This window comes from Pholcus phalangioides, unplaced genomic scaffold, assembly GCF_987345545.1.
Source record: "Pholcus phalangioides strain wild (caught in Gottingen) unplaced genomic scaffold, Ppha-v1.0 ptg000012l_1, whole genome shotgun sequence".
Classification (NCBI taxonomy): domain Eukaryota; kingdom Metazoa; phylum Arthropoda; class Arachnida; order Araneae; family Pholcidae; genus Pholcus; species Pholcus phalangioides.
The window spans coordinates 23,380,530-23,405,766 of record NW_028301605.1 but is presented as its reverse complement, the minus strand read 5'-3'; the positions used below and the strand labels follow the sequence as shown (position 1 = coordinate 23,405,766).

The 25,237-nt window shown below is 34.0% G+C and overlaps 1 pseudogene across 2 annotated transcripts in view; it reads left to right on the top strand.

Annotated features, from left to right (window-relative positions):
• LOC149079884 (toll-like receptor Tollo pseudogene) overlaps nt 1–25,237 on the top strand; it is a 164,228-nt pseudogene that overhangs the window by 57,181 nt on the left and 81,810 nt on the right. For both annotated transcript variants that reach the window (XR_016193700.1, XR_016193699.1), the window contains exon 2: nt 4,702–4,745. The product of XR_016193700.1 is annotated as a toll-like receptor Tollo pseudogene, transcript variant X2 (transcript). The remainder of the gene's footprint in view (nt 1–4,701; nt 4,746–25,237) is intronic.

The window sequence follows — 25,237 nt, the reverse complement described above, 5'->3', positions numbered from 1 at the left end:
AGGTCCGCGGGACAGTAAGCTATACTACACACATCTTAACAAAGAGCTTGGCGGGCCTTAAGTGGTCTTCGAGGAATGCGCTGAAGACCCCTTGCTTTAACCCAAAGGTGTACAATCATTTCAGCCCGTGAGCCAGATATGAGACATCGCTACCTCTCACGGCTAGAAATATATAAATATGGGGAAAGGGTGGGGACCATATAAAATCAGTATTTTACGGAACTTAGCCGTAATTTTGGTGTCCTGACTTCTTTTTGTAGAAAAAAATGTTCCGTTTCACACGCGATATAATGACGCTCATGTCTCCGTGGAAAAAGAAACCGCGACTGCGTTGAAACAAAATATTACCAATGACATATCCGGGTTTGAATGCATCTAATGTTAGTTATAAAATATGCACAGTGTGTGATTCCAACGTAAGGCATGTAATGACGGGGCTACTGGGATAGTTATAACAACAAACGTGAATTCAACAGATTGTAGCAGAGTATCGAAAAATATCCCCCATGACAAGTTTCATTCATAGCTATTGCGTTCTTATAATGCTGACGGTTTAGGATTAATATTCTCCGACTGCTCAAGTCCAACTCCATAATCCGTTTACTCAGCTGCTATGCTATAAATATGCTCTGTGACACTTTGTATAGTGGATATATGTAATTATTTACTTGAGTGTATCGTATTTCGAATCTATAAATACTTAAGAGACTCTAAAAAACATTCAGTTAGTTCATTTCCCTCTCTTTTCTCATATATGAACATATGAACGGAAATATGCTTCATTTCGTGTAGAAACATCTCGTAAGTAATTACTATATGCGTATCTATCTCACTCTCTCCCTTCTAAGGATTATGCTTAAGCCACAGAGATGTTATGCATCTGCGACGAAATATTTCATCGGTGGACGGAAAAAGCCACTGATAGTAATTCCTGTTCTTTGGGCTTGATCTTCGAAAGAGATAAATTCGAGAGCATGGTACATAAGCATGGCATGCGTCTGTGAAGGTTCTTCTCTTTCTGTAGGTGAATAGCTTTCCCAAAGACAAACAGAGTTAGGTTACGGACATCCCTTATACGATTATAGAACTCTTCCCACCTACTTCCCTTCAGGAATGCTGTATAAAATTACTTCTTTTTCTTTACCTTTCTGTTTTTTTTAACTTTTCCACCACCTCCTGCTGCTACTTTTACAGCAGCAGCAGCTTTAAAGGTTCAAGGTATCAAGAATGGGGAGGATGGAGCAAAAAAGAAAAAGGAGCAGAAAACTTTTCTCTCTTCGTAAAACAGTTCAAGTGGTTATCTTTCACATGGTTCTCACATTACACACTCGCCTCACATATACCTTCCTGTCTGATAGTTTGTAAAAAAATATATCTTGTGTGTGTGGTTGGGTTTTTTCGAGTAAAAATGGTATTCTCTTACACCAAAGCGAGAGTTTGGTTGATGGATTCTTCTACTTCTTTGACGTTGTGGATGCGAGTAACTTTGTTAAAATTCGATTCCTGATGCTTTCTTTTTTTTTTATTGATAAAAGTTAATGGAATCAATATCTCCTCTAAGGTCAATGGAATTAAGTGTTATCTATACGTTTTTAAGTGATTGTCATTGGTTCATAAAAGTTTCATGGGTTTTTTATCGAATATATTTTATGTGTGGGTTGAGTGAAAATAAACGAGGTCTGAATGAAAACTTTTATGCTTCTAGGATAGTGTCGAGAGCGTTTCTTTGAAATCTCTCTGCGTAAGGTGTTCATGAGAACGGCTTTTGTTTTGAATTCAATAATAGAATTAGAATTGGAGTTGGTAAAAAAATCGAACATGGAACACCATTAGTAAGTAAGAAGTATTGCACTGTCATCTATAGAAAATTTCGTTTGAGTTGTGAATAAAGTAGAGGCACTGTTTAATTAAGAAATAGAGTAAGCACCACAAAAATGATTGGTGATTGATGGCTGATGATTTGCTGAACAATATTCGGATGCGTATTTTATATATTTATATACATACAAAATTATAGAGAGAGCAAGCCTATTGCATGAATAAGTGAATGAATACTAGGCCTGGAGAAAATACACTCAAAGCATGTAGAAAGTGTATAGAAAACCAGCCAAATACAAATAAATTCCCAGTTATTAAAAAGTAAAAACAAAGTAATAAAATATGAGTAAAAAGAACTCTAAAATATATAAAAATTTGAAAAGTTAAGAAAATAATGTATATAGTAATAATGTGCGTGTGTAATAAACACACGCACACCCCAACATACGTCACCCCGAATTTGCATCATTATGATGATTAAGTTACGACAATTATGATTACTACATTATGACTACAAAATTAACTTCCATATTTGTCATTTTTGAAGTTTTTCCCTGGGGAAATATATTTCAATTCACTGCAGCGTCCTTTATTTCCCGCCCAGAGACAATTTCTTAGCAATTTCAGCCATAATCGGTAATTTTATGCACTTTTAGCTATTTTTTTATTGGTTTGTTTCTTTTTTCGGCGAGAATTAACCTTGTCATTGAATGCAATAGTTACAAATTCAGAAACTTGATTGCCTCATTATTTGAAAGGAAAACATTACCTCAACATACGTCGGAGTACGATAGTACTGCATTTTTCTGCGTATAATCCCCGGATTGGAGAAAAAATTATCAGAATTCCTTAATGTGGATTATATAACACTGCGTATTACCTGCAGCCTTTTCTTCTGAGAGGTTAGAAGAGCAAATAAATGGGTTTTTTAAAATTAATTTGTTTAATTTTTTCCTTCTAATTTATGGATGGCGTTACAGACGCAAGTAGGATTTTTTCTACAAAACATATTGGATTCATTGATGAATAAAATTTTCACATGCGGATTATACGACGCCACGCACTTCTGATAACTTCTTTTTTTCAAAGTTGCGAAATTTGTATCTACGGATTGTACGCCACCGCAGATTACACGTAGGGAATTAAAGTTGAAATATAAGTAAAATTGAAGGATAAAATAATAAGAATTGACGAAAATACAAGAAAATTTCGACTAATGACTAATTAGTTAAAATATATATTTGGGAAAATGCAGAAACTTAAAATATGTAAAAGAAAATTAAACACGAACGAATCTACAATTGATAATGTAAACACAAAATTCCAAACCGATATACAAATCATTGAAATAATGATTAAAATTCTTTTATAAATAAAGATCTGAGAAAATATTTGCCTATTGATCGTGTCAACATGAACTATGTCTATTTAATTTCCTAATACTTTATTGCTATTCAATATTGATACTTTTAATGTATTTGAAGTAGAAATGTATCCTGTTTGCTTATTTCACGAAAATGAAAATAGCTAATGTAAGCTCTCTTTTTTTTTTACATGAGCAAATGATTTTTTTTATACAGTATTTTTTCTTTAAAAAATATTTACATATAAAAAAATTCAATAAAACAGTACTTTTTTTTTAATAGGAAAATTATAGTAAAAGGTTAAAAAAATTGTGTAATGAATTTACATGGAAAAAAATTAATGGTTAAATGAAAGATCAAAGCATAGAAGATGAAAAAAAAAAGATGGAGGGGAAAAAACTAATGACTATCAGAATGAAATCAAAGAAACATCTTTTGGAAAAAAAGAAATTGGTTTTGAAAAATTATGATTTAACGATATTGAGGGGGAACAGAAATAAATAAATAATGGAACACTAATTAATAATATGAATACATATAAAGTGAATGTATAATGGATGAATACCTGAGAGATTTCGTGTAGGTTGGCCACATCTCCTTGCATTTAATAATGGAATTTTCAAAATAATGGCGTCTCTTTACGAAATCTAAATTCTCTCATACAAGAAATAATATCATTGAAGATTCTGCTGTAGTTGAAACGTCAGCAAAATATTCATGAAGATTACGCACCGAAAACTCTCAGGTATTCACCTCGCACCGTCCGTGAAAGTCTTTTTCAAAGCATTAGACAAATACGATCCTATTTATTATATGGAGTGGAAAAGAAACGTGTTCTCTAATAAATTGAGTTTTATAATCTCCATATTCTGGAGCAAAGATGTCCTTCGCAAGTAGTTAATAGTCTCATACTTGACGAAGACGTCAAAACTAAAGTTTTAATGCCCACACGTGGTAAGCCGTTAAATCTGATAATAGTCATGCGATATGATTGAGCGGATAGAATTATTGTTGAAGTGATAAGGGCATTGATTTCGATCCACTTTGTGTGCCGAAGGTACTTTCGGGTGTCTCAAGATCAGGCATGTAAGCCGATTCTCATTTGAAATGTCAAAATCTTCCGTGTGGATGAAAAAAAAATTAAAAAATGAGTTTAATGCTCACACGGCAGCCAAAAGAAAGCTCATGGTATGACTTTGCTCCTGTGCAAATAGCACATCGAGCTCTCTACTATTTACTTTTTCAATCAAAAATTTGACATTTTTATGCAGATATTTTTTGTACAAATATTCAACATTTTTTTTTTTGAGATTTTTTTTTTTTGCTCATTCAAAATTTTTTATACAAATATTCTATATTTTTTGTAAAATTATTTATTTTTTTTTATACAGATATTTTTTGTACAAATATTTGACATTTTTATACAGATATTTTTTGTACAAATATTTGACATTTTTATACAGATATTTTTTGTACAAATATTTCTTATACAGAAAATTATTTTTCTTTTCATCTGTAGATGGTGTTTCCAAGTTGAATTTCTATTATGAAAAGAAAAATCACGTAAGTAATTCATACTTCTAGTACAGTCGACGCCCATCTTAATCATATAACGGATACCTACCTTAAACGGATAAATCCTCCAATGGTGCCAAAACTTCTCCAATATTCTCCCAATGTTAATGTTAATCGTTTATTATAATTATTTAAACTTTTGCCGCTTTATAATATAATTTAATAATAATCGCTTATTATAATAATTTAAACCTCCTAATCGAATATTGCATTTCACTAGTCAACTGTCAATATACATCACCCACTATACACATAAGGTTTCTATTGAATGAAACATTTGGAATTAATTCAAAACATGTTACTGACTTAAGATTTGAAGCAAAGATATATTTGAGAGTAGGTACTGGCTTCCAAGTATTCAAAGTTGTCTTCAACATGTACATCTAATTATTTTATTTCTATTCTCTGTTGAGTCAATAAAAGGCGCTAATTTTACATTTGGAAAAATACATATCTTAGGTATTGTGATCATTGTAATTAAACAAAATTTTCATTTCATTTTTCATGTCTGATTTATTCGAGCAGATTCATTAATATTCATCCTTCATCAGCATTCAGATATGCCCCGCATTGAATACCTCGCTTAATAGGATATTGTGTGCTGAAATCGTTTATATCCGATCAGCGGGACCGACCATATATGCATATTGTGTAGAGATATATATCAAGTTATATTTTTATCAGCTGTAATTTTAGTAAATTAAAATGCAGCAATGCGCAACTAGTGTTTGTGGTAAATACTGGAATATCATTTTTTAAAAAAATCCACGTGATTAGCCCTGGAATGAAGGGAATCGAGAATTTAAGGTGCCGTTTTTTTTTGTTTTTTTTTGTAGAGTTGGAATTCTCTTGTGTCTTATACTCCTATATACTCAGTGCCACGAATAGAAGAACCTAATGATGCAGCTGAACTCTATAATACGCAAACTTCTCTGCTCCTACTAATCCGATCGCAGCTGCTTGCGGCTGTCTTTTGCGGAACTTGATAAATCTTCTGGAATGAACTAAACTCTCCTTTTTTCTTCTTTATTATTTATTTATTTATATACTACTTTCTTTTGAAGCCCTCCTCACGTTTAGCTTTTGTCCCGATCGCGTAACTGAGAATTGATGGATGGTTCCAAAGAAACTTTGTGTGTGGCTTCTTTTTCCCACCTTTTACGTTCTTCTTTTCTTATTGTTTTTATTTCTGCCTCTCTCCTGCCCATGCCTTCGTGTTCCGTTGCATGTTCCACGGCGGTACATTCTGTGTAGACTCACTGCAGGACATCAATTCCGAACTTAAAGTCAGCTTTTATGCTATATAATAATAACAACACAGCTGCGGCAACATACGTGTCTGAAAACCTTGCGTATTATTATTTTTGCTTCTTTTATACTTGACAATGGAATTTTTGAGTGACGTGATAAAGTATTTTCGGCTCAAAACAATATTTTTGAAAAATATTTATTCAATTTAAAAACCCAATGGGGAGAAAATAGTGAAAAGAATGTTTCCATTATATATATATTATAATCTCCATGCGCGTGTGTGAAAATTACTTTCTGTCTTTTTGGCTTCATGCTCTCTATACAAATACACATTATTTAGCAGGATTTGTCTTTTTTTCCTTTTATACACACATTGTACCCGATTACCCACCTTGAATGATAGCCTAACTGAAAATATTGTCAATACACAAGTTTCTGGCCTTTCGGCTTCGAAAATGACTACCTTAATCATTACTTTGATTACTGTCGTTACAATTTTAGCTTTTTTTTAATATTGTTATGGTATAAATAGATGATTTTTTGTTCGGCTAAGATACATGAAATTTATAGGCTTTCTGGATATTATGTCAAGGTGAACAGAAAAAAAAATGTCAGTTTTCTCCACCCGAGAATCGAACCCAGGATCTCATGCATACCATTACGTTATGCCATAGAGCAGCGGTTCTCACCCTTTTTTGAGTCGCGGAGCCCTTTTAAGTAAAAAAATTCTATGGCGGAGTCCTGTAGACCAATTTTTTTAATTATTCATCAAAGTTACTGATTTATTTTTACTATTTAAAAATATTTATAGTTATTTTTTTAATTTTATTGTTTTTTTTTATTTTCCTCGAGTGGCCGCGGAGCCCCTGGAGAGTGCACATGGAGTCCCAAGGGCTCCGCGGAGCACCGGTTGAGAACCGCTGTCATAGAGCATTGTTTTCCAAACTTTTAGTTCCACTGCCCTCTTCTTCAGATTTTTTTTCTCTCATTCGTGCCCCCCCCCCCCGATAGAACAATTCCCTTTGGATATAATATTAACTTTTATTTAATTATTTTTACTTTTATTTATTATCAAAAATTTTATTACTGTAGATTTGTTTTATCAGTGAAAATTACCAAATATTTCTCTTTGAAACATCATTTACATACAGCGTTCGCAAATATTAAATTATAATTGTCATGAGTCTTTACTTTGACCTTTGAAGACCAAACACACCCCGCTTCCCATCTCATTGAAATATCGAAGCGTCCCGGAGGATGGGTGCGTCTGGAAATTTTATTAAATATCTTCAGAATAATAAATAAAAATATTTCATGTAGATTGCACATATAAATATTCGTCAATGGACGAATCATAATATACGGAGCAAGAAATAAAAAATCAACTGTAAAATCTACATCATGAACTTCCGAAAGTTCTTGATTCCATCCGAAGATGAACACTACGTTGATGAACCGCACGTTTTCAAACCAATGAAGTGAGATGTGCTTCTGATTCAATGAAGTTATTTAGGTGCTCCTCTTCTAATAATGTGCATGCACTGGTGCTCTTGACTCAAAAAATATTGAAATCCATTCCGTACCCCATTTTAAAGATGTCAATACATATAAAAGGGAGGGGAATGACGTGGATGAAGCTGATCTGGAACAGTTGTCTGAGGATGAAATGTCACCATTACAGCAGGGGGATGAACCAGGAAAGGATGAATCGGGTTATCATCAAGTTAGAGGTTTCCATCCAATCTATTTGTGTGTATGTTGTATTAAAGGATTACGGTCGCTTCCATTTAAAACCATACAATCCAGGGGTTTATCCAAGTTACCAAGTTTTACTGTAAAAAAGTTCGAATTATCATATTAATCTATCCCGGATCCATAAAATGACTACAAGTTGCTACTTAATCATCAACATTCGTATAGAATAATAATTATCAATAATTAAAATTTTATCATAGGTTTCGCAACTGTTTTCCAAATTTTACCAATTTATAAATATATCAATTGACCTTAGCTGCGGCATTATCCCACTGTTCTGGAATCTCAGCATCACTGCAGAGTTCTTTGACCATGCTCAAAGCCTGATTTACGGAATCAATTCATGATAGTCCATTACGAAACTGTTTCCAAAATTTTGCTTATACTTCTCATGCTATTTAAGGGGAAAATATGTACGTTCATTAACCTATTACAGTTTGTACTTTCTGCTATTTTCCATACTTTAAATTACGATAAAAAGATTCAATTACTGCACGTTACATCTTGATCCACAGGTTGAACGACATGATCGGTATAAAATGATGCACATGCTCGATGCACTCCAGCTAAAAAATGTTAAAATGGGCTTAAATTATCAAAGAAAGAGTAGAGAAGAACAGAATTTTCAACTTATAATTGTCTTTAGAAATTTGTTGTTTAATGACTTGGTTGAAAAAGCAAAATATGACTTCTTGTAGAATTTTTGCAAACTATATTCTCACACGAAAATCATAATTTTTCCACCCTCCAACTTCAAATTATCGAAAGCATTCGAAAAAATTTCGAATTTAACAAAGTAATTTTAACATTAAATTAGGAAACTCAAGGGGAGTTCGTAAGAGTTCGAATTAACCCAAAATTCGAATTAACGGCGTTCGAAATAACCACGTTCTACTGTATTATATGTTTTTCCCCAAACTGAATCCGCAAATTCAAAGTAATAGTTAATGTAGGAGAAATAATAATAATAATAAGCCTTAAAGTAATTAGTTTAAGTAATAAAACACAAGTAGCTAAAAAAGAAATCCATTGCTTTTATCGGATGATATGATTTTGAAAAAAGAAAAAACTCTCTCCATCGTTTCAGACTTATTACATGTCCTGTATCCCAAGCTCAATCCTTCAATGGTATGTCTTAGATCTCTTTTTTGCCCCCAATGGAAAAGAAAAACTGGAGCTGCTATAAAAATTTTCTCTTTTATTGTTAAAAAAAAGAAACTCACTATTATCTTGCTTTCTAAAAAAAAAACCTATTTTATTTATTTTATTTATTTTTTTCCATTTCCTCGGCTATTTATCTGCTATTTAATTACGAAGAAAAGAAACTAGAAAAGAAAAGGAAAAACCTCGAAAACTTTCAGTCATAAGAAAACGTGGACCCAGGAGTCTCTAATCCTTTATATCTAAGGTTTTTTATTCTCCTCTGTCGTTCAACAGTTTATTCCGGATCGATTCTCTGCCGGGTATAAATCGTGAGGGACTTGTATTATTTTCCACATTAGAAAGAAAAAAAAATTATCATTTATAAAAAAAAAGAAAAAAGTAAATCTTAAATGGATTGGAAAAAAAATTGTTTTAATGTTATATTTTTGTATTTAATAAATCTTTTTAAATTGATCGTTAAATTTCGGTTTTTGTAGTATTACAAGAAATTTCTCAATTGAATGCAATAAAATACTTCGATTTTTTTTGTTCTGTCTGAAGATATGCTTATCTATTTTTTTAATGGTTTTTTTTTGTTAGAAAATAGAGTAAAACTCGGTTATAATGACCTGGGTTTTAACGTGGTGTTAAACTGTACGTGAATATTTTCTTATTCTATGTAAATATTTATGCAACCATGAACGCGTACAATCATATTATTACAAGTAATTTTTGATGGAATAAAACAATATATTTATATAGGTTAGTGTGAATTTTATTTATTAATTTTTCAAATTGTATTTCATTATAGTTATATAGGTTACTTATTTGTTTATTGATAAATTCTTACAACAGAGTATGCTCAATTACAGTGGAATGGGAAAAAATATGAGCATAAACAGCACGATACAATACAGAAAGGCAAAAAATAATACAAAAATGCAAATTATAAAGATGAATGCAAATAAATGTAATACAAATAATATGCGCACACATGCAAGGAGGGAAAGAAATTACAATCGAATTTATTATAATAAAATATCTTATACGATAAAGAACTTTCCTAAGAACAAAGGCTTTAATAATAATACACACCCCTTCCGCTTAATGCGATCACATCTTGGATCAGGGGTTTTGATAACAATGACCAAATGATAACTGCATCCGAAAACGTCCTTTTTGCAAGTATGGTGGCCATACATCCCGATTGGTTTAACGCGACGTATGGTAAACTGGTATTGGTAAAACGGGACTGTTCTTGTTTCTCACACAATTGTGTGATGGCAAAATGTTCAGTCACATTCAATTTTTTTTTTTTTTTTTTTTTTTTGTCTATTCTAAATTTTTTCCCCTTTGAGGTGAATCCCTGCATTTTTTTCATTCAACCATTGTGGGGTGTTAGAATGAAAATGTCTAATGTGTATCACAAATTATTTTAATGTACAACACGTTTCATGGATCCCTTGAACAGTCTCTCAGAAAAAGAAATTGGAATCTGGTCAATCGAAAGAAAGTCATCAAGGAACTGTGAAGGGCTGTGCAAAAAAAAAAAAGCAGCTCCACATGTATATCGATCACAGCGAATACTGCAGGCCAGTGTTATCCAAAAAAATAATTTTGGAGAGTAATTTTAATTTCACTCCTATCCAAAATTTTAAGGGGTAATTTTATAGAAAAAGGGATATTTTTTAATGAAAAACAGAACTAACACTCCATCAACAAAAAAACATAAAATTTGAAGGAGTATTTTCACTCCTCAATCAAATTTGGAGGAATATAATTGAATTTTCATGCGTGAATCACCTATCTAGATGCGTAATTACGAGCACTGCTACAGGCTGATTACGGCATCAAGTAAAAGAATTTTGATCAACAAGGGAGGAAAGAGATAACACATTATAGCCCCCTACAAGTCTTGCAATAGTCTTGTAACCTAATAACGATAACTTAGAGATAAATAAATTTGGTTAAACTTCATTCACAGAATGCGCAAAAAAAAAATTTCGGAACATTAAAACATCGAAAAAAACAAAAACATTATTCCAAGTCCCCGATAACAATAAACGAATTTTTCCCATGTTATGATATTAGTCCGTTCCGTTCTTTGCAAAAATGATAACAATACCCGATTGATAGCGTTATCCGTGATTCTAATAATAGGCGTCGACTGTATCTTACCAACGATGGATTATAGAAAATGATACAAGCATTAGTTATTCTCTAGTGAGCTTTCATACAATGAAAGAAAATCAAAAACCTGAAACATGGATTAATAAATTTTACAAACACAACCTCGAAATCAACACATAATTATAATAATAAAATCCTTCCAAGTGCTTTATGCCAAAAAATTTAAATATCAGTGTATAATACGATAAATCTCAACACATTTTTCAAATCTAGCTTTTTGAAATGCATATATATGTGAAAGCGTGAATTCATTTTTGCAAATGCACGTAGAAACGAATATTACTCGGAAAATTATCATGTTTCAATGTTCACTAAAATTTCACAATCTGTACATAAAATATGAATAAAATATTACTTGTTTGCGTATTTTCCTAGAGAAGAGTTCTTGTTTGAAAGGACTTTGAACCTATTCAAAAATTTATCTCCACGTTCCTTATTAGAACTCGCTTAATTGAAATCCTTTCTAAATAATCTGAAGAGTACGTTCTGTGTTTTTTCCCTTGGCATTTTGAACTGAAGAATGTTAATAAAAAAAAACCGCATCTCCGGTTTTTAAAAGTAAAAAATGTTCTGTGTATTTTTAAAAAATTTTCTACTATGTGATGAATCATTCTAAAGTAACGTTATAATTAATTCACGATTACGCTTTTGCTATCTTAACAGAATAATTACAGCTGCTGCAGCATAAGAAACCTCGTCTTAACTACGCATACATAATTCAAAACTTACATACATACATGTGTCTGTGTATATATATAGTATAATATAACGCTCAGGTTTTAAAGATTTCCCGAGATATGTGTTTCAAGGATTTCTCTCCGAAAGACAGTAAACATCACTTTCCTCCACCTACTAACGACACTCATTTAGATCTATGTATGTAGTATATATATTTACTATAGGACTCAGTAGGGTATAGGGGTCGGCGGAAAAGAGCTATTCCTACTATTCAGGGGTAAAAGAATGCTTACAAAGTAATTAGAAAGCCTCCCAAAACACGACGTGGAAATTCATTCATATTCCATGAAGTTGGCTAGAATTTAAAACTATCTTCACGAGAACAGTGAGAGAGAGAGAGAGAGAGAGAACATCCCCGAGCGAGCAGTGGCGTAATTGAATTCTTGCCTTGCTTACAGCAAAGTGTGTGTGAGTGTGTGTGTGTGCCCTGATGGCCTTTAAATCTTTTCCAAGGCTTTCTTAGCTGATGGACCGAGTGTATATTGGAGTTAAGACAGAGAGAGAGAGAAAAGGGGGAGTTGAAACTACCGTTGGGGGAATAGGAGGGTGTTTTCTAGATCAAATAAACGCCTGGAATATTTTCTTAAGACACAAATTTTGACTTTAGTGTCTACCACTGCACAACTAGTCGGAACGGAACGCCTCCATTCAGTAGTTTGCTTTTAACCGAGTTAAAATACAGGGAGGAATGTGCGCGCGCGTGTGTGGGTCTCTTAACAACAACTAGACAATTTGATTTATGTACTGTTCCTGGGGCTAGGAATCTCCAGGCTTTCATGCACATGTGGATGAACACACACACACACAATATGAGACCATAATTCTAAGTCTGGAATTCGCTAGATTCTACAGAATTATACATGACGCATATCTCTTGTCGTTTGGAGTTCGCGTTCACGTTGCGGCACGTGCCGGTTTTGGTATAAACAGTAATGACAAAGAAATAAAAAAAAAAATATAAGAAGTCGAGGGCAATTCGGAAGTACGTGCCCCGCAAAACACCGCTGTGGTTGGAAAAACACGCACTCTCCGATATGGAAATATATATTGTGCCTTGTATTCTTGCTTCCTGAATCGATAAGATCCGGAAATCCAGAGTCATGTGTAATTTCATTAATTCTGGAGTTTTTGTGTCCCCTTATACAGGGGCGTACGCAGAATAGACCTTTCACGGTGGAGGGGCCCAAAAGGCTTCGGAATTTCTTCTGAAGAAATTTTGAGTTGCAAACTTTCAAGAAGCATTTGAGTTAATAGAAATTTACTAAAATACACGGCTTTTAACACAAATAAGAAATATGTGTTATTTATTTAAATTTAGTTGATTATTAAATGTCTTGTGGCACAACTCTTTATGAGCACCTAACAATGTTCTTTGTCAATAGTTTATCAATTAAAATGTTTAAAATTTGTAATTAAATAAAACTACAGTTCCCCTAATTGTTTTGAGCAGTGTATCATTATGAAAAATATTTTCTTATATGAAAAATATGTATTTTTTAAATGAAATTTTTGGTTTGCTTGGGGAGGGCTCACGAGCTTCCTATGTCGCCCCACCCCACGTACACCTCTGCCTTCATGCATCAGTTTTCACAAATATGCTCCATGAATAAATATATATCTCTCTTCAGAAACTAATCTACTGGCAATGCTCGAAAGGGAAATGCTTTGAAATAGTATACTACACTACCCACTCGGAAGTCGTCCATTTACTCAGGTTCTTTGATTCTAATATTCACATCTTATGCGCATCAGATAGCACACATTCAGCTTCAAATTACCAATCACGTTCAGATCAGATAGTCCTTAATCCTTACAGTGACCATTTTCAGGCGATTAGGAAGTCACATAAACCTACACGCTCTTTTATATTATCAATCGATAGATGAAGGAATGTTTTCGTGGCCCGTGTCCAGGGCCGGTTCCGGACATTTTTCAGGGGTAAGGGAATAATATTTTGGTGATAAAAAATTGGCCTCTTCAGTTGGCGCCCCCTGCGGTCGCGTAATTCGTAGAATTCAAAGTACAGCTCTGCCCGGGAAATATGAAACTTACTTCCAGATGTTTTATTTATTTTATCTGAGCGGGACATTTCAATGGTGTCAGGAGTGAAGTCACTGTCATCTCTCTCCTTGGCTGGAACAGTGACGAACAGAGAAGGGCTGGCCTGAACCTTTCTAGCCGATCCGACGATGGCCCAGGTGGCTCTGATATTTATAGGGGAGATTAGGTTCAAGCCGCATTGGAGTGGTTTCGGGCAATTAGTCAATCGCATTCATGATGGTCAATTGGTCAACATCCCGAGACCAGTTTTGTGAAGTACCTAGAGTTCAAAAAGAAGACGGACTGATAACGCCACACACACAATGCACACAGCACGATTTTCACCTCTTTTTGATAAAACGGTAGTAAATTCTTTTAATGAAGATAGACCGGGGTTTTAGACAAACCGATCTATTGAGGGAAAAGTTTTTTCATAAAGAACAATCAAACGTACAGCACATTCAAAACTCGCGCATTGCATGAACAGCCAGAAATAAACTTACAAATTCGGAATACAGATGGCAGCACTTCTGGAGCACATCACAGACGTTCCCCAGAAACTTAACGTTGGGCACGCAACGCATACACGATGAATTCGGGCATGCACCAATTCGTTTGAAGTTCTTCAGAGGAATGATTATGAGGTGCATGTACGGTTTAGTTGTAGTAAAATTGGCCCTAGACAACAAAGGAGAGAGACCACAGTAATTCCACTCCCACAACCAAAGGTCTTCAATGCATGGCCCACGGATCACATTATGCCTTCGGAGCTTTATGTCATGGCCCGCCGATCATTTTAAAAAAAATGGTTGAAAACGTTGTAAAACGAATTGATTTCGTTTATTCTTTCAGAATTATTGGGAGAAATAAGTTTATAATTTTTGAAATAAATGATTTCATAATTAGTGAAAAAATAATAATTTATAAATCTATGAGAGAAATAATTCCGTAATTTCTGATTTAAATTATTCCACAATCAATAAAAAGGGTGATTGCATTGAAAAAAATTATTTCGAGATATATTGAGAAGGTAAATGATTTCAGAATTAGGGAGATGAATAATTAGAGAATCATTTAATGCAATTTCAGTTGTTATAGAATTATATTATTTCAGATTAAAATAAATCGAAGAATTAATTAATTTAATCAGTAATTAACCAAAAACTTTTTCAGAATTAGTGAAAAAAAATGATTTCAGAACCAATCAAAATTGATGAGAATAATAAAAGAAACACTTTCAGGATAAATAAAACTCCCCAATTATATTTGTCACTTTTAAACTCGGGGCCACATTAGTCCCTTCCATTAAGGGTGTCACTAAATTACATGAGTTGGTGGCCCCGCGGGCTTCGTGGGAAGTTTCCATTTGGCCCGCTGCGTCTGTAAGATTGAAGACACCCTGGTCTGGAAGATGAAATTCCATCGATTTACCACCCCTCTTTAGTCCCGGAACAGTATTCGCGTCACCATAAATAACCAATTACAAATTCTGTGATCCAGAAAAACCACTAAAACAAATTATTTTCGTTAGCAAAGTATGGGAATCATCGATTACAATAATAATGTATGAAAGAGAAAAGAAGAAAACGTAGAATTTGTTGTTATATGATATAAAATTAATATCATGTGGGATACACGCGCTGTACGAAGACAGCCCCGAAATTGCTCGATAGTGAAATGAAATTGCGTGCGGCGAACGACTCTCGAAGACACATTCTTATCAAAAGCTTACGAATAAATTGCGTGACTATCGTGCCTCACCGTCACGGAATTCCCTTGCACAGGAAAATATATGTGCATATAAATAAAAAAATAAAAAAACAGGAGAAAGGCACGTCGTCGTGTCTCGCAAGAGCCAGAAAATTCCACCAAAAGTCGCTTCCCTACGGACGAAGCTAAAATTAATTCCGAGACAGCTATTTGATTTTCGGATGGGGGTTTTGAAATCGTTATTTACTTCCATTCCGCTCACTTTCCTCTCTATCTCTCTCTCCTTTCGACACATTCCACTTTTCTTTGTAACAATCCATCCGTCCACGCGAACTGTGTCTGATATATATACAGCGTACATACTGCATGGAAATGGGAATACGTCACCGGAAGAGACGCCAAGCTATTCCACTGTTGGCTGCTCTGTACAAGAGGTGATTCATCGAGTGGGAAATGGTGCAGGAAAATTGAGAAAATTCAGTGCGCTTCTAAACTTCAGTATCTATATATTTTCACATTGCGCAATATATCACAGTCTTAGTGCCCATCTCTATTTTCTTATAAAGTGATTATGCCTACCATTAAAATGTCGATGATACTGTAGCTCGTCCTGTGTCATCTCAGGTGTCGTTGAAGGCGATAGAAATAATTACTAGATATATAAACGATTTATTTTTTTCTAAATTTTGGTTACAAATGTTAAAAAAGAATTTAGTTGTAAGTAATTTAGCATTGGAATTTTAAAGTATTATGAATGTATTAGTCTGGCATATTTATTTGGCTTTTGTGCAAAGATTATATAATGTACTGATTATATGATTACGTAAATTATACGCAAATTATCGTTCACCCGATATTTTTATGTACATGAATGTTTGAAGCATTCCAACTTAACATAGGCTTATTAATCTTCGTTGATGTTCTTCAAAATGACCAACGTTTCCCATGACACTAGAAGGTTCAATGGGATTTTGTACCCTTATCCCCAGTTTCTGTTCTCAAAATCGATCATTAAAAACGATTTAATGTATTTAAATTTATATTTCCTTAAGTAGTCCTTATGAAGGTGTTGCGAAAGTTTGTTGTGAGAAAATTATAGCAATAGATATAGTTGAAAGTATAGATTTTTAACATATCTGTGACCATTGGTGAGAAATTGAAAAAGAGCATTGTGTGTAAATATATCATCACCGAGAGTATGGTTGATTAACATGATCGTCATCGCTAAGAGTATTGTTAAGAATGTCATCACACACACTATGGGTATTGTTAAGAAGAGCTACCGTAAATTAGGATTTGTTTCCAACATTCTGCTCATTCCAGTGCCGAGCATCTTCTGTTGGTGAGAAATATAATCTCTGAACATTATTTGTTGGAAATATCATCTTTGGATATTGTTAATGAAAAATATCATCGTTGTGATGTATGAAATCTGATTCCTGATAACATCACAATTGAGGAATATCGTTGCTGATAACATTGTTTGCGTTTGGAAATATAATCACTAACATCACCACTAATATGAGAAATATCATCTCCTATAACATTGTTGATGAAATGTCGTCACTGATTTGAGAAATGTCATCGCTGAACCTTGACGACAACAATCGTCATATCATCGCTCCTTATAGCATCGTTGAAAAAAAAAAATCAGTGAGAGCATTGTTGGGAAATTTCGTCACCAAAAAAAAGAAGTACTGTCTAAAACCTTCATAAAGACGTTTGATCCAGAATCCTCTAATGATTGCCATTACCAAGAGTATGCAAACCTTCTCGGGCGCGAAACTTCACGAAACTTTCCATCGCCCATCACCACGCACAATCACCATTAATTTTACAAGTATCACATAAACCGTGGACAGTAAGAATTTCAAAATACTCCCTCGCCCCCATCATTCATAACTGAAAAGTAAAAAAATAAAATAATTCCACTGATGATTTAATTACGGCTAAGACAACACTTATTTCATAATTCCTGACAGCTGTCACGATCACTCAGGATCACTAAACGCATCCATTCCAGCGAGAAATTCTTATCATGCGACCGTTAATTGAATGAATTTCACCTCAGAACGGAAATAATCTCCCGATTTCGCAGAACCAAACTTTTATTTTCATAGCTAGCTAGAATCCACTAATCAATATCCCTAAGCGTTTACGAACTCCTCGACACAGCCATCATTTAAAGTATACGAAACCTAAAGATTTTGCCACCCACCTCATCCTCGTATGCACACCCGAATCTTTCCCTCATAAACCACGGAACCATCTCATCATGCACTGGTAAGCACCAGTAGTGTATCATCGCCATGCGTATACATACCCCCACAAATTCAAATACACGCGAACAATACTGTTGTCTTTTCGATTACGGACCCCGCGGGTTATTAATCAAGAGAGAGAGAAGAGGGACGAAGCACAGAATAACTGGCATATTTTCCTTTAAAACATATGCTTGTTTAATGTCGCGAAATTTAAATTTGGAAATTTCCTTCGCCAAGTTTGTTTTCCAATTCAATTTAACTACGCCTGGCTGGGTCTTCTTCCATGATCCACCTTTCCACTTTTCACCCTCCTGTTTTCTGTCTCGGACTGGGAAAACCAAAGCACATTTACCTTCGCACACATCCACGAGTCAACCCACCTGCTTTTACTTGTCCAATAATTGCTCTTGAATGGACGTGGAAACAGCAATATTCCTCGAGCAAATAACCACTCGAGTTCACCGTGCCGCTGAGTTTTAGTAGTGGTGATGGTGGCAGCAGTAGTAGTTGTGGTAGTAGTAGTAGCAGCAGAAGGATTTAAAAGCTTCCCATACACTAGAGATCTTTAATTATGGAACACAAATTGCTTTTTAGAATGTTTATTGGAGCAAGAGCTTAACCACGAATACAAGTGTTCCAGAAGCCCATGTATATATGAGGAAAAAAGAATGGAAGGTACAAGCTAATAAAACAGATACATGCATAAAAAAAGAGGGGCTCTCTTTGTGTTAAGTGGCCATGTTTGAATTAGTTCCCACATGTCCTTATTTATTGTTATTGCAAGAGCTATCCTTAAAAGAGGCGTGGGAATTAGCAACAGTACCAGTGAAATACGTGTGGGAATTAAGTCGAGAGAGAAGAATTGAGTTTATCGCACTATATTTAAGCGGCTGGTAATTTGTTATTTTGCTGGAACGTTTTTAGTGGTTTTTTTTCCTCCCCTGAGTTTGAATTGAGTAAAAATGGATTGCGTCTCTCGATAAACGTTTTCAGAAGAAACTACAAGAAAATATATATGTTTGCGTAAGACATCACTGAACTGCTTCATTTGATGTTAATTAAGGGAGTTGAGACCATTAATAAATGCTTGATAGGATGCATTTTTGTGAAGTGTTTTATTATCTGTGTGAGGGGGGATTTCATTTATTTAAAACTTTTGGGAAAGTTTAATTTATCGTCGTGGCATTTGAAATTGAAAATAAAATGAAAATATCTTTATGAATAACTTTCTTATAGGCATCAGATTAACGTATGAATGTGTGTGCTATGGTTTCGTAAAAGAAGAATTGTAGTTAAATTTGAGAATTAATTTTTGTTCTTATGTTATTAGCCTATTATTAGGTTTCCTGGAATATTCCTGACCTTTTTTTTTATAAACAAATGCTTCCGCTGCTGTGATGTGTTTTTATTACAACTGGTCCGATTAATCGGGTCGGTGAATAGATCAATTCATTAATCGCAGTTTCAAAATTTTAGTTGAGTTAATCGACTTGACCAATCCGATAAAAACACTTTCACTCAAAAAGTTTGTAATTTAACTTGATTTTTTTTCAAACGGAAACAGCTAGGATGTCTTAAATTATGCACCTATATATAACATTTTGGATAAGCGACCAAATTTAAAAATATTTAGACCAATACTTTGCTAAGTCGATTCAATGAAAACTAATCATTCCAGATTCAAATTTAGTTGGATGGAAATTTCAGAACACAAGACCAAAATTTGTTGTCTCAATTGTGAATTGCAATTTTTGCTTATTCTTGGAAATATCAGCTCCTCCTCTCACAAATACCATTTGGGAGAAGTTTCTGGGTATGATCGAAAGTAGTTTCAAAACCAGTGATACACCAAAAATAACAGATTTTTCAAAAAAGTGAAAATCCAAGTAAAGGAATTACATTATTTGAACAAATATGTTCAGCATATTAAATTGCTTCAAGCGGACAGCCTTGGTATTTTAATCTGTTCCTATATTTGCTTACATCAAGCGAATAGGTGCGTGAGAAAGAGAGATATAAATGTGTGAATAAAATCTATTTTTATATATAACATCAATTTAATATTATTACGAGAAAATTTTATTAATCAATCGATTAATCGACTAAAACATTTCGATTAACTAGTTATAAATTTTACCCGATTCTCAGCCGTAATTTTTTATGGCATAAAAAATTAACATTTTGTCATTAACTGAAAGTCGTTGTCAATATTTCGAATATTCTTACAGGGTTACTATTCGACTGATCAAAAGTTGCTATTCATGCTATAATTGATTTTACAATGGAAATTGTCATGGCTCAAACATGTACAAATATTATGCATGGTGATGATTTCATACATGAATAGTTGGGTGGAACTGTCACCCAAGTTCGCGGACTTCCTGAAAAGGACTCTCTCCGAGAATCCCTATTTAAAAGCCCGTGGTCTAAAAGATGAAGAATGGACATTTTTTTGTAAAGAAGACCCATCACTGATCACCCGAAACTTAGCATATATTCAAAAGTCAAAAGTACAGTAAAAGAATATTTAGCGACATTAGAAAAATCGTATGGATAACAGGGCCGGAAACGGAGGGAGGGGGGTAACTGCCCCGGGTGGCGAAATTTATAGTGCAGCAGTTATAGATGGGAATAAGGAACACCGTTACAAAATTATCGGATTTTAAAGTTGTGGGAGTGGCAAAATAATGTTTGCCCCGGGCGGCAAAAATCCTAGTTGTGGCCCAGATGGATAATATCCAGTGGAAGGGAGAAACAGGAGCCAATTTTACGCTCGTAATATTTTTTTATAAATCCCATCAAATAGGCCCAGATGCTTTTCATGTGGACCCTACTGCTACTACCTCACCGAACCTGCGCCTCGTACACATTCCTCTGAGGATTTTCTGACGTATTTCGTACATGTCGGAACGTGTTTCTTGAGTTATGTGTACACATGGCCCTAACGTACTTATGTTGTCAGCGTTGTGCATGTTCCGTGTCCTTGCTAGTGCTGCTATCTGTGCTCCATATTTTAATAGAGACCAGACATCGGGTCATCCAACTCTCACTTATTTCGATTTCTTCGAAATTTTTTATGAAAAAAATCATTTAATGACTTACGTGCTGTTAAAAGCCACAAAGATGCTACCGAGACACCCAAACAAAGAGTGAAATTTCGCCAATTCGAGAATACAGCTTGAACTTTTGGGAGAAAAACATTAAAAAGGAATATACTTACTTTGAAGAATAGACTTATTCTTAGGCCGGGATTACACTATAAAAGTTTGATAGAAGATCTTTTACAAAACTTGAAAAAAAACCGCCTATAAGCCTGTTAGTTACATTCGCACAAAATCTCATATCGATTAACCGATACGCTTATTGCTTGCATTTTTCAAGTTTTGTAAATGAATTTTTTATAACTTTTATAGTATAATCCCGGCCTTATATATTATACATAATAACCGATTGTTAATCATACTTACCAATCGTCTTGGTAAGTTTGATAAATTCATTGTTTTCACCGGAGGTTATGCATAATAAAAATAAGTCTTAGGTATATATTTGATAAATCCTTTATATGATTATGCATAATACTCTAGCGTAATATGTAAATGTGATAAATATGAAAAAAAGTTCAAATGAGTCTAGTATGTGAGATTAATATAATCGGACCCCGCACATAATGATGACACATTTTACAATCGTACCTCGATATAATGATACAATACATGTGTAGGAATTAGTATCATCGTATAGTATATCATATAGTACGATTTATAAACGACGCGGAGCTTGGGTACGCATCAAGTTTACCAACGACGCTCGGGTATCATGCATAATCGACAGTAAAAGTGATGTTTGAAAAAAAAAGTGATGAAAATAATTGAAAATAAATAATACTTATTGACAATAAAAGTGAAAATGATTGAATGCAGATGTCAGCACAACAAATAACAAGCATTACACAGAAGAAAAATTCACGTTAGGTTCACAACATACACATTCCGACATGTGCCAGTTCGTTAGAAATGCTGTAGAATGTAGAGGAATGTGTACGAAGTGCATGTACGGTTAAGTATATGAAAGTGATTAATTTAAGGAAAAAAATTTATCAAATTTACCTATATCACGCCTGGGTACTATGCATGGTCAACGGTAAAAAAAAAAAAAAAATTTAGGGGATATTTATCAAACGTACCAAAACGCTCGGCGATTATTCATAATACCTGGTTGTTATGTATAGTAAGCGGATGATCACATTTACCGTAGCATAGCAATAGATCGGTTTCATTTAAGAAAATCAATTTTTTCGCCATAAAATTCTGTCGGAATCTTCTAAAAGTAACTTCGTTGGGTGGTCCAAGAAATTGGGTGGCCGTGATATTATTATTATTTATTTTTAATTATAGCGAAAGTTTCCCCAAACAATCACAAAGAGGTTGGTTTTTTTTTCCCCCTAAAACTCGAAACGAATTCCATAAAATAGAAAAATAATGTTTTCCCATATCTGAAACGTCAACCATACACGCTTCTTAAGACAGGAGTGAGAACTTATATGCTTGAAACCTGTAAAGAAAACGACGTTCCAAGAATTTATACGTTGAATAAACTTCTCAGATTTTTTTTTCTTTTTATCCGTGACCCTGGGTAGCCCGTATTCAGCATTTAGATTATAGTGATTTGGGAGAAGCCAAGATATTTTTTTTTGAAGATATTTATTATATTTAGTCACGTCTTTATTTCAGATAGATAAAAATCTTCAAAAAAAAAAGGAAAGAATCGTTCAAAACCGCCTACCGACTTCCAAACGGGTGGCCACTGCCCACACAACACTTTTCTAAAAGCAAAATCAAATCGCTTTCTCCCCTCTGCTTAGATAGCGAGAGATTTAAAGGCAGCTATTGAGAAAGTCGCTGACATAGTCTTTTCTAGCTCATAAATTTTAAGTATAATGATATTTATGTTCTAGTGATATTTGCTAGCTGTCTTATCACTCTCATTCCGGACATTAATTTTCGGCCTAAATCCGAACTTGTAGAGGCGAGCCCCCCCCCCCCTCCCCCCCACACACCCATTCTATTCTTTTTTCTTACTTGAGCTTCGTCACGAATTTGCTGGCGATACCAATCTTTCCGGTCAAACGGGTTTTAAATGCACACATGTCTCAAGTAAGAAAGCTGCAGTGCAGTGGAAGTGAAAGTTTTTAAAGATATTGGGGCGGAGAGAGAAAGGACACACACTTGTACAATGCCAACAAACGTCTGAAATCGAATCCGTAACCATCAAGGAGGCGTTTTTCAGAAAGATAGGTCTTATACATAGGGTAAAAGAAAAAAAAGAGAGTAGAGAAAGCGGAGATGGTACAGTGGAACCTCGTTTATACGACGTTCAAGAGGCAAGATCAAAAACGGTCGTATAAATGCGTAAGTCGCATAACTGAGACTGCTTTGAAAAATATGCTCCTCCCCGTCCCAACAGACGTACAAAATATTCCATTGAATTTATATGAATATTTTCAAATAAATTCGATGTGTTTGATGGCATCTTGCATTTCCACTGTCTACAGCAGCGGTCTTCAACGCATGGCCCACGGGTGACATTTTCCTCTCGGAGCTCTTTTGTCCTGGCTCACCGATTATCTTTAAAAAATGGTAGAAAACATTGAAAAACAATTCATTTTGGAATTAATGAAAGAAATAATTTACTGAAATAAATTGAAATAATTTACTGAAATAAATTGAAATAATTTACTGAAATAAATTGAAATAATTTACTGAAATAAATTGAAATAATTTACTGAAATAAATTGAAATAATTTACTGAAATAAATTAAAGAAATGATTTTCTGGAATAAATGAAGAAAAAAATTACGGAACAAACTGCTGAAAACGCAGAATTAATAAAAACATAATTCCAGAATTGATGAAAAATTCAGGATTACGGAAATGATTTTTAAAACAAATAATTTCAGAATTGGTGAAAAAAAAATCTTATAAATCAATAAGAGAAAATTTTTTGTAATTATATCATAATCTATAATAAATATCATTAGATTACATGAGTTAGTGGCCGGCGGGCTTCTTAGGAAGTTTCAATTTTACTCGCGTGTGTCTGGGAGGTAGAAGACCCCTGGTCTACAGCGTCTATGCTCAACCCAATGCCCGCGGGCCAAATGTAGCCCTCGGAGTCATCTAATGCAGTTCGCGATCTCAGAATTTTGTAAAAATAAACTAGGCAACGCATTTCCAGATCAAAGTGACGCTCGGCACGTTTTCAAATCACTTAAATGACATGCGGCATAATTGCAGATCCCTTGAGTGACTAGTGGCAGTTCCGAATACCCGCGCCCCAGTTCCAGATCACTGAAGTAACCCGCGGCACAGTTTTAAAGCACTTGAGTAACCCGCGGCACAATTTTAGAGTACTTGAGTAACCCGCAGCACTTTTGCTCTGTAGGAAAACAGTCATACTGCTTTTCCTATTGGTGTGTCGCGCTGAACAATCCACGTTACACGCGACGCAAAAAAACCTGCTGCTGGGAAAACCCCGGGTTTAGAGTAGAACGGAGGTGCGTTGAATAATTGGGGTTTTACGACGAACAAATTAATTATTTATACATAAAAAATGTATAGGAACTAGGGTTGGGAATCGATTAAAAATTTTAACTGGTCAATCAAAAATTTTTAATCAATTAATAGACCGATTAATCGAATTTTAATCGAATATTTTTTGTGACTATATAATATTAATAGATGCTGTAAAAATATATTTCATTCATTTTGCTCAGCTATTCGGTAGATGTAAAAAAATATGTATAGAAAGGTTGTATATATATATATTAATAAATATATATATATATAAGTTAGGCAATAAGGCTGCTCGCTTCATACAATCTATAATATTCTGAATTTAATTGCCAAAACTTCTAACTTCTTCCCGTGGATCTTGTCATTTTTTTTTAAAAATGGGTTATTTTTGGTTATTTTTCACTGATTTGGAAACTACATTCGATTACATTGTTGCTTGTTTGATTCCTCTCGAATGTTACTTCTGAAGATATGAGTTATGCTTCCAAGAATACGAAAAACTACTGTTCATGGGGAGACAATAAGTTTTGGTCTTCTAAAACTCCAATCAAACTCAATTTCAAATTGGAATCATAAGTTTTCGTTGAATCTAATTTGATCAAAATATTGATGCAAATAGTTTCAAACATGGTGATTTATCAAAAATGTTCTGTATAAAATCATGATTTATACATTATCTAATAGGATTTTTCAAAAAAATCAAGCTAATTTTCAAACTTTTATTAAAATTTTAATTGAATTGATCGAGTAATTTAATTGAATTGATCGAGTAATTTAATTGAATTGATCGAGTAATTTAATTGAATTGATCGAGTAA